This window comes from Pollachius pollachius, assembly GCF_949987615.1.
Source record: "Pollachius pollachius genome assembly, chromosome: 18".
Classification (NCBI taxonomy): Eukaryota; Metazoa; Chordata; class Actinopteri; order Gadiformes; family Gadidae; genus Pollachius; species Pollachius pollachius.
The window spans coordinates 14,272,178-14,282,896 of NC_136951.1; positions in this window are offsets into that span (position 1 = coordinate 14,272,178).

The following is a 10,719-nucleotide window of genomic DNA, read 5'->3' on the forward strand; positions in this document are numbered from 1 at the left end:
CGATAATAGTTGTAATGTTAGGTGCAATAGATTAATATAATGCAGTTCTTAACTAATGGGAATATTATTTAGCTTGTTTTTCTTCATTTTGGTATACATTAGTTATTCAATGATTTATTTTGTTCTACTGTATACTTTTCCTGACAACCTGCTGCCGCCCCCCCTATCATGTCGTGGCCCCCCAGGGGCCCCCGGCCCCTTCTTTGAAAACAGCTGAGCTAGAGGGCTTTTTGAGAGGCAGAAACTCTCAGTATGAGGGTGGAGTTTGGGGAGACACATACACTCAGCTTCATGCACTCTTGTTCTTGACTGGACTCTGCTGTGTGGAGCATTCACTGAAAACGTACCTGTGATTCTGGCCTTGGGAATTGTACTGAAACTTACTTACCTGTGGATTGAGTTTCTCTGTTACTGGGCTGAAGATCGTATGTATTGTTGAATGAACTGAAAGTAAGATTTTGTTTGTTCTGTGAAAATGATATTGTTGGACTGAAGGAAACCTACCTTTAAGTTTGTTGTTCAAGAGCCAGAGACATTGTTTGAGTTTGACTTTTCAAATTCAACCCTCATTAAATGAATTTTGAACATTTACAGTTTTTCATACGGTACAGTACAGCTCAATGAGCACAGTAGTACAGTATTGCCTGTGGGCTATTCTGTAGGGCTGTGAAAATAAAGTATGTTTCAAGTATTTGGTGAAAGTATTCCTACTTTGTATTCATACACAAATCTTAGTTCCATGGAGAAGGGTGTACTAGTATAATGTAGTGTTTATGCTATCCCTTATTCTTTGTACATATTCCATAATTACCCCAAAGTAGCTCTGTACATTCCTGCAACTAGAGTCTGATACAATACAAAATTAACACTAGGGATTTGTACATTAAGGGGAAAATGGCACTCACTGCCTTTGAGGGCAAAATAGCAGTGCAGTTCCTCACATCCTCGAATCATCCACAAAATGGCACTGTAATGCCATGAAAGTTTATGTACATTTTATGAAATACGTGTATTGTCACATTTTTTTTTGACACATTGAATTGCTTTTTCAAAAAAGACCCCTTGTATGTTGTTTTCTTACTTTTCAAAGATCCCATGACTGCAGACCGCAGTATCTATTACCATTTTAATAAAGACAACTATGTAAACTATTTATAAAGCATTTAATGGAAATGATTTTTGCAGAAAACAGCACAAGTACAGTATAATGGTGCAATGTGCAATCAATACATATGCCTACAAAAACCATTCAAGGCAGTACACCTGTAAAATTGGCTGTGCGTTAAGATAGTAGAGAATACTTCAGTATTTTGATATTCAAACAGAACTGTTTCCAAAGACCTATAAAACCATCCCTGAGCAATAATGCATTCAAAAACCATTCAAGACAGTCATGCTGAAATGCACAGACGTTAACTAGAGTTCATTGAACATTGCTTGAAATATATTGAACTAAACATAGCTTGAGCTATGTTATAAGTACACCTGTAAAATTGGCTGTAAAAATACATAAGTATTGCGATATTCACACAGAACTGTTTCCTAAGACCTATAAAATCATCTCTGAGCAATAATGCATGCAACAGGGCAAGCATTCTGCAAACATCAGAAAACTAAACAATGTCCATTACCCAGATGTTGCTGTCTAAGACTTTATTGAATTCTGACCTAAACTCTGGGAAGTTGTCAAAACTATCTGACAGTTCCAACACACATCCACAAGTGTGACCAATGGGTCTTCTGGAGAAGTCTGACATTTTTGTAAAGACAACCTGGATTTTGCTACAAATTATTACATCGCTGCCTGTAGTAAAACGCAGAAATTTTCCAAGACGTTCGTCATCTGATTCTCTTAGGTACCGTCTCAGGTGGTTTACCACCTCCTGCTGCTTTGCGGTGGTGACCTGTTCAAATTCCAGGAGGCCTTGGACTCTCCTGGGAGTGGGTTTGATTGCCTCATAGTGTGCCCGCAGCTCATCAATGCCGATCATTCCCTTTGTCACCTCTTTCCAGCAGTCCATAACGTATCTTGGTTTTTGAATGAGATCTTTATGGGCGATTTCCTCCAAGATCTGTGGCAGTGTGTGGGCGTTGACAGCCTTTCTGCACTCGTATGCCTCCAGCACATCCATGAGGTCATTGTAATCCACCTTTGAGAAATCCTCAAGTGCTGCTTTGAGGATGACCTTGTCCTGAGAACTGACATAGTTCAGGAAACTATCCAGGATGTCACAGCACACACATCCATGAAAGAAGTCCTCCATCAGAGGAAGAGCTAATTTTATAGGCAAGTACTGACAGGTGTAAAAACCTGAGAGCAAAATTCTGCCAATGGCCTGCCAGGTCTCGCGGTTAAAGTCGTGCCTAATAAACGGAACTTTTACTGTTGTTCCAACAGTACAGCGATCATAGAATTCTTCCCAAAAGGCGCAGTAAACATCTCTGACAACCCCTTCACCAATCCCCTTTTCCACACTGTTGTCTGGAAGAATTCTCCTAAAAACGAATTGTTGCGTGAGCACAGCAGGATCCATGAACTCCTTAATCAACTCGTTCAGGCAATTACCATGGTGTATTTCTATTATTCTGGTAGCACTGGCTTGTGATGTGGTGGCAGGTGGTTGTGCATCGTGGGATACAGGCGATGGTTGTGCTGAAGAGGCATCGTGGGATACAGGCGACGGTTGTGCTGAAGAGGCATCGTGGGATACAGGCGATGGTTGTGCTGAAGAGGCATCGTGGGATACAGGCGACGGTTGTGCTGAAGAGGCATCGTGGGATACAGGCGATGGTTGTGCTGAAGAGGCATCGTGGGATACAGGCGACGGTTGTGCTGAAGAGGCATCGTGGGATACAGGCGACGGTTGTGCTGAAGAGGCATCGTGGGATACAGGCGACGGTTGTGCTGAAGAGGCATCGTGGGATACAGGCGACGGTTGTGCTGAGGAGGCATCGTGGGATACAGGCGACAGTTGTGCTGAGGAGGCATCGTGGGATACTGTGGAGAGCAGTTCGTCAGGTGGAGCGTCCATCACTAGAAATGAGGAGGAAGAACCCGGTGATGGCTGCAGCTCAAACACAAACTCCAAGGGCTCTGTGTCATCATCATCACCATCAATGTCACCACCCGGACTTCCTGGACCAAAGGTCACTTCCTCATCCTCATCCTCATCCTCAATTGCAATTACCTTAGCGGTAGTTGCAATGTAAAATCGCAAACGAGCCATGCACAAAGTGTCGTAGATAAACCCAACAGTAAGATCCTTTTGCACAGGGTTTTGTTTGTAGTCCCTGAGTTCAAAGTTAAACCCCGATTCATGTCCTTTTGATGACATTCCATCTGGAAAGAAGAGCTTCTTTCCTCTTTGTAGAACCTCATTCATGCCACATTCCACTCCAATAGGTACCATTCTGGTCCCGCCTCCCTGCCTTGCTCTGATTTGCTTCATTTTTCCTCCCTCACAGTGCAACCATCCAATTTCAATTTTTCGGTGGCTTGCCTTACGCCTCTTATTTGAAGTAGGTGCTGATGTACCGCCTGGTTCTGCATTTTGTTTTCTGTTTTCCTCAGCTTTTCTTTCATTTTGCTTGTTCCTGAGTTTTTCAAAAAGACCAATTTTGTGCTTCTGAAGAGCAGTCCCAGTTCTGCAAAAATTCCTCAGAGCTAGACGATCCCCGAATGATGAAAGGTACTTTGCCAGGTCATCGTCTTCCATCAACGGGATTATGTCTTTGTCAATCTGTAAAATCACAAACAAAATCGAATGTAAGTTGTTTTTCTCTTACAATAAAATATGGTGTGTGTGTGTGTGTGTGTGTGTGTGTGTGTGTGTGTGTGTGTGTGTGTGTGTGTGTGTGTGTAATTGAATTGATAGGTTCCAATTTCTATAACTCCTGGAAGCTGAAAATTTGACAACACCAGAAAAGTGTGTGTTAGTGTGTAGCATGTGTAATGTAATACCAGTATAGATGTATTTTCCTGTCGACAACTCATTAAAGCCATTAATGTATAAAAAGTTGGCAACAAAAGTGAGGACACCTCAGAGTGAAAAGGTTCTTATCAAACTGTGCATAAAATATGTACACTACACCCATGGACTTGACATTCAAAGGTGATGATTGCCCAAACACATCCCTACTTTTTGTTTTGACATGATAAATCTCTGACATTGGTAACTTAGTGGTTATCAACTTGTTCATAACGCAGCCCATAAAATGAATACTATTTACCCATACCCATTTTCTAATGGAATCCCCCACCAACTCCCTGATGTTGACATCACTGGACTGTTGAAAAGTTAAGCATCTGCTCTCCTCCTCCTTCCACATACAATGGATGCACCATACATGCTCAAATTAGTATCAAATACCTATACACACTTGCTCAGTCCAACAAGGCAGTGGTGGTCAACATAATGGTGTTAACCTTAGTCTTCATCAAGATGTATAACTGGGCAAATGATATTTTAGTAGTAGCACATGTCAGGGATGTGCAACCACAGCTAATGCCACTATTGTATGGATTAAATGTTGTTTTTAGTGGATTGTCTATGAACCATATTAATTGCTTTACATTAATTGCCAATTACTAATTAATTTATGAGCATTAGCTGTGGTTGTACCACCTGACGTCTGAGCCAAAAAAAACATCATTGACCAAACTACACGTGTAATAAAAAGTGTTCTAAGGCATCAACCCCCATTTAGTGTTTACATTACCGTACATATACACATTCATATCCAGAAAAGCACAACCTGACATTTGTCATCTGAACACTTTACCTTGTCCTCTTCCAAGTGTTGTATTTCATGTTCTGGGGCTCTTCTCTGACGTAAGAAATCTGACACACTGAGACAGCCTAGAAAAGAGATGGCATATGCTGTAATTAACAAGGACAGAATGAAATTTCATTGTCAAAAAGTGCAGTGATATTCTGTTGAACTCAAACCCTTCACCTGGAGTACACTCGTCCTATGTGTAGTGTCCCCCCCCCCTTCTACGGTTTTGTGCAACATAACTTTAGGAATTGCATTAAGGCAACACATTTATGTTTACTACAGGGGATCTAGTAGGCGCATTTCCTTGCACTGCTGCTATAACTCTTATATTATTACAATGTTAGGTCTATTTTAATTGTCCATATATTTATACTAGTACTGTTATTATTATCACTATGCTTACTTTTTGTACTGTAGCCTACATATTTATTGCTGGTGACTAGAAAGTAATCTTGCACTGTTGCACTGTGGAGTTTTTTTTATTTACTATGCTTACATTTTACATTTTGTACTGTACATATTTATTTCACTAGAATTTAATCTTGCACTGTTGCACTGTTGGACTTATTTGCACTACCAACTTGACACACACCTCATACTGGATCACAGTACCAATCCTCAGTAGCCTACATTCATGCACATCTTATCCATAGTAGGCTATTTTACTGCTCCCTTAGTCATGTTGATTTGTTGATTTGCTTTGTATTTCCTGTTTACATTGTATTGTATGTCCATTCATGCTCAACGTGTGGCAATTTACGTCCGTATTTTGTACGTACGTTCTATCCGGTGGTGTCTTCAGCTGCTGGGACCTTGAATTTCCCCTTGGGGATCAATAAAGTATCTATCTATCTATCTATCTATCTATCTAGTGAGAAGTGTTAGGCGCTAGCCAGGCTAGTGCTGTGTAGCACTATGTAAATGTCTGGCGTGCGGTAGGCTACCTTGCATTATATTATTAAACGCATTTCCAAAGCCAAGTAGTTTTACATGTCCAAACGACGTAGGCTACTGCGGCCAAGTTGTCTGGTTGAACTCCACGAAGCAGTCACAGGCTAAGTTAGCCACACGGCACAAACTAGCCGAATAGTTGTGGCTAGCCAAACAACACCCGCGGCATCATCTAACCGCACTCCCACTCGCCTCATATATGGTACTGCTTGAGTATCACAGAATGCAGCATAAACATGTATTATCTACCCACCTGCCGCAGCCATGGCTCCCCGGTTCCTCCAGTCGAACCACCAAGCGGAATGCGTGTGTCTCTCTGCCACTCCGTCTCAGCCATTGACATCTACTGGCCGCCAGTGAATGTCACTGCCGTGGAGGGTTGCATTCTACAGATTTCTGACTTTTTTTCTCGAAAGTTTTGACTTTTTCCTCAAAACTTTTGACTTTTTTTCTCGAAAATTTCGACTTTTTAAAATTTCGACTTTTTTTCTCGAAAATTTTGACTTTTTTCTCGAAAATTTTGACTTTTTTTCTCAGAGATTTAGAATTAATATATTACTCCGTGGCCCTAATGCTCTTCCGTACGATATGCCCTCACACACATTGTTGAATATTGTTGTTCATATGCTGGATGCTTTATTCTTTCTATGGCTTTAAGTTAATGATCGGGCTATAATAAGACCACGTTGGCTATGTAATCGCTGATAATAGGGGAAATTTCATAGTGGTTGGATATTTTAGCGTGCCGACAGGCTTTTGTCAGGACGCGGTACACACCACTCAAAATCGGGACTATTCCCACAAAACCGGGACGTCTGGTCTCCCTAATGATCATCAGGCGGTTGCGGGTATCAATTGTTGAAAAAAACATTGCTTCGGGTGGATAATGATATTAGGCAGCGGGGGCGGATGACATTACAGCTCATCCGCGCATCTCTACTAACTTGTCTTCACTGCACTACGCAGAGGACCGCCATCATAATGCCTAGTATAGGAACTCGGGATCCATTGTTATTTACACTTTGTTGCTGCGTTATTGCTGCGTGTATCGTGTATCGTGAACGATACATAGTAAAGATTCTAGAGCAGTGGTATTGTTGGGGCAAAATAACCTGCTGAGCACATCACATGTACATTATAAATATAGCTAACTCCTACCCTAGCTTAATGAGCACATCACATGGCAGTCACCTTATAATATAGTCAAGTTTTAACACATAACACATACATGAGAATATAGTCAGGTCAGGGCCGGAGCCAGGGCCCCATATCTCCTCCCGGCAGATAGTAGACACTCAGACAATGCACCAGTCATCCTCAAGGACGGGAGGACCACAACGGATGAATGCTCTGAAGCTCTCCCCCGTAAGGAGGAACACAAGAAGATATACATGCATACACTAGTGCCTGGGAACCAAGGTCAAGTAAAAACACACAGAACCACACACATCTCAAACGCACACACCTCATCACGAGGAGATACAGCATAAAACTGTATCACTCTGAGACTCTTCACCTTCTTCCGAAGCAGAGCTTCCACGGAGGCGAAGCTCCGGACGAACCATCAGCGCTGATTAGGGACTTAGACATATTCGATTTCTCACGCTTATGACTTTGTATAACCGTTGCCACTTTACTTAATAAATCCAAGGTCCTCGTGCCGATAGACTTTATTACCTCTCCGTCTCATTTCATCTGGTCCAGTAACTAGCCAGACCGTTTTTCCCAACAAATTGGTGACCCCGACGTGATTTTTTCTGAATTGGACCGCAACTGGGAAACGAGAGACGGAGAGCGGCACGGCCTCGGGACCCCGGAGAACCGGACCGATTCCTGCAGTCTCACCTCGCGATCGCCCAACAAAAGGTAGGCAGAACCTGTTGATAAAATCCAAACTCTGCATAGTTATATAGGAACCACATTAGGAGATGAGACTGTGAGAACGGTTCGCTACGGGATATCTCGTGGGGACTAATAGGACTGCACCCCAGCATTTCCCCGTAAAACCCGATTGACCCCGAATGCGTGACACATCGAATATCGGCTCGTTGCATGGTGAAAGAATACCCTCGAGACCATAGGGCCTATAAGAATCGGTCAGTGATACAAGACTACCGATGGCCAAAAGAATATATGCCTGAGCCATTGAGTGGACTCAGAGGGATGCCTGGGCCGGGTTCGGAACCCAGATGGAATATATGCCTGAGCCATTGAGTGGACTCAGAGGGATGCCTGGGCCGGGTTCGGAACCCAGATGGAATATATGCCTGAGCCATTGAGTGGACTCAGAGGGATGCCTGGGCCGGGTTCGGAACCCAGATGGAATATATGCCTGAGCCATTGAGTGGACTCAGAGGGATGCCTGGGCCGGGTTCGGAACCCAGATGGAATATATGCCTGAGCCATTGAGTGGACTCAGAGGGATGCCTGGGCCGGGTTCGGAACCCAGATGGAATATATGCCTGAGCCATTGAGTGGACTCAGAGGGATGCCTGGGCCGGGTTCGGAACCCAGATGGAATATATGCCTGAGCCATTGAGTGGACTCAGAGGGATGCCTGGGCCGGGTTCGGAACCCAGATGGAATAATCTGTGTATTAAATAATTCTATGTGGTGAGAAGTTTAGAGTCCTTTATCAGGGTTAAAGTCCCTTTGCAAAGGAAACAGTGTGTGTATGCGCGAGAATAAGAGAGAGAGAGACGGAGTGGCTGTGTGTGTGTGTGTGTGTGTGTGTAAGAGGCCCAGAGAGAGAGAAAGAAAGAGAGCGAGCGTATTTTTGGGCCGGCTAAAATATGGAAATATGTGTGCAACGCTTGCTTGCTTTGCTATGCTTAACGCTATTCTGCTGTGTCTGATGATTGTGGGTGCGGGACACAGAATGAGAAGTCTGTCGATATGTTTCTGGGTGCGTCTGCGAGAAAGAGGGAATCTGTGAGTGAATCAGTGGGTGTGTATGCGTGATAATCTGTGAGTGAATCAGTGGGTGTGTATGCGTGATCCGCTCTATCTTTGTCCGTTAAAACGGGTAAATGTAGGAATAGATAGATTGATAATAATGAATTAATGTCTCTCTGACGTATTGCGTTGCTCTATGGCGTAACCAGCGGAAATAGATAAATTGACAATGATAAATAACCTTTTTTACTGTGTCGCTTCAATTTACTGTTTGAACCGTTAAAACTAGACCTAGACAAGTTGACAAGGATAAATGATATCTCTTTTACTGTGTTTCTTTGAATTACTGCCGGACCTGTCGCATAGATAAACCACAATACTAAACAACATCTCTTTGCCGCGTTGGTTGACGGTTTAGTCTGATTGACGCAGATTAATCAATAAAGATAGATAACGATTATTGGCTATAAAGAATATCTGGATGTATTGAATAACGTCTATAGGCCCTGTTGTTGTTTTTTGCTTCCCTCCCCCCTGTTTTTTCCTCCTTTTTCTCGTTCTCCTCCTCCAAGAGTGACAAAAGTTACCCCCTAGTCTCTCATCCGCTCTTGTGTGTTAGACAGGCCACACAGAGTTATAGCATCAGGGCCGCCATTTTTTGAGTTCTCTCGCTCAGTCCGAAGCCACACCTCCCCCTCCGCCAAAAGTTTAGCCACTCCAACCTTACCCTTCCCCAACTAGACTGCCCCCTACTGGACCACTCAAACCTTACCCTTCCCCAACTAGACTGCTCCTGCTGGACCACTCCAACCTTACCCTTCCCCAACTAGACTGCCCCCTACTGGACCACTCCAACTTTACCCTTCCCCAACTAGACTGCCCCCTACTGGACCACTCCAACCGTACCCTTCCCCAACTAGACTGCCCCCTACTGGACCACTCCAACCTTACCCTTCCCCAACCACCACGCCCCCCACTGGACAACTCCAACTCTTACCCTTCCCCAACCACAGCGCCCCCCACTGGACAACTCCAACCTTACCCTTTCCCAACCACAGCGCCCCCCACTGGACAACTCCAACCTTACCCTTCCCCAACTAGACTGCCCCCTGCTGGACCACTCCAACTCTACCCTTCCCCAACTACAGCGCCCCCCACTGGACAACTCCAACCTTGCCCTTCCCCAACTAGACTGCCCCCTACTGGACCACCCCAACCTTACCCTTTCCCAACCACAGCGCCCCCCACTGGACAACTCCAACCTTACCCTTCCCCAACTAGACTGCCCCCTGCTGGACCACTCCAACTCTACCCTTCCCCAACTACAGCGCCCCCCACTGGACAACTCCAACCTTGCCCTTCCCCAACTAGACTGCCCCCTACTGGACCACTCCAACCTTACCCTTCCCCAACTACAGCGCCCCCTGCTGGACAACTCCAACTCTACCCTTCCCCAGCTACAGTGCCCCACTGGACAACTCCAACCTTACCCTTCCCCAACTAGACTGCCCCCTGCCGGAACACTCCAACCTTACCCTTCCCAAGCCACAGCGCCCCCCCACTGGACAACTCCAACTCTACCCTTCCCCAACTACCGCGCCCCCTACTGGACCACTCCGTCCTTACCCTTCCCCAACTAGACTGCCCCCTGCCGGACCACTCCAACCTTACCCTTCCCAAGCCACAGCGCCCCCTGCTGGACAACTCCAACTCTACCCTTCCCCAACTACAGCGCCCCCTACTGGACCACTCCAACCTTACCCTTCCCCAGCCATAGCGCCCCCCACTGGACAACTCCAACCTTACCCTTCCCCAACTAGACTGCCCCCTGCCGGAACACTCCAACCTTACCCTTCCCAAGCCACAGCGCCCCCCGACTGGACAACTCCAACTCTACCCTTCCCCAACTACCGCGCCCCCTACTGGACCACTCCGTCCTTACCCTTCCCCAACTAGACTGCCCCCTGCCGGACCACTCCAACCTTACCCTTCCCAAGCCACAGCGCCCCCTGCTGGACAACTCCAACTCTACCCTTCCCCAACTACAGCGCCCCCTACTGGACCACTCCAACCTTACCCTTCCCCAGCCATAGC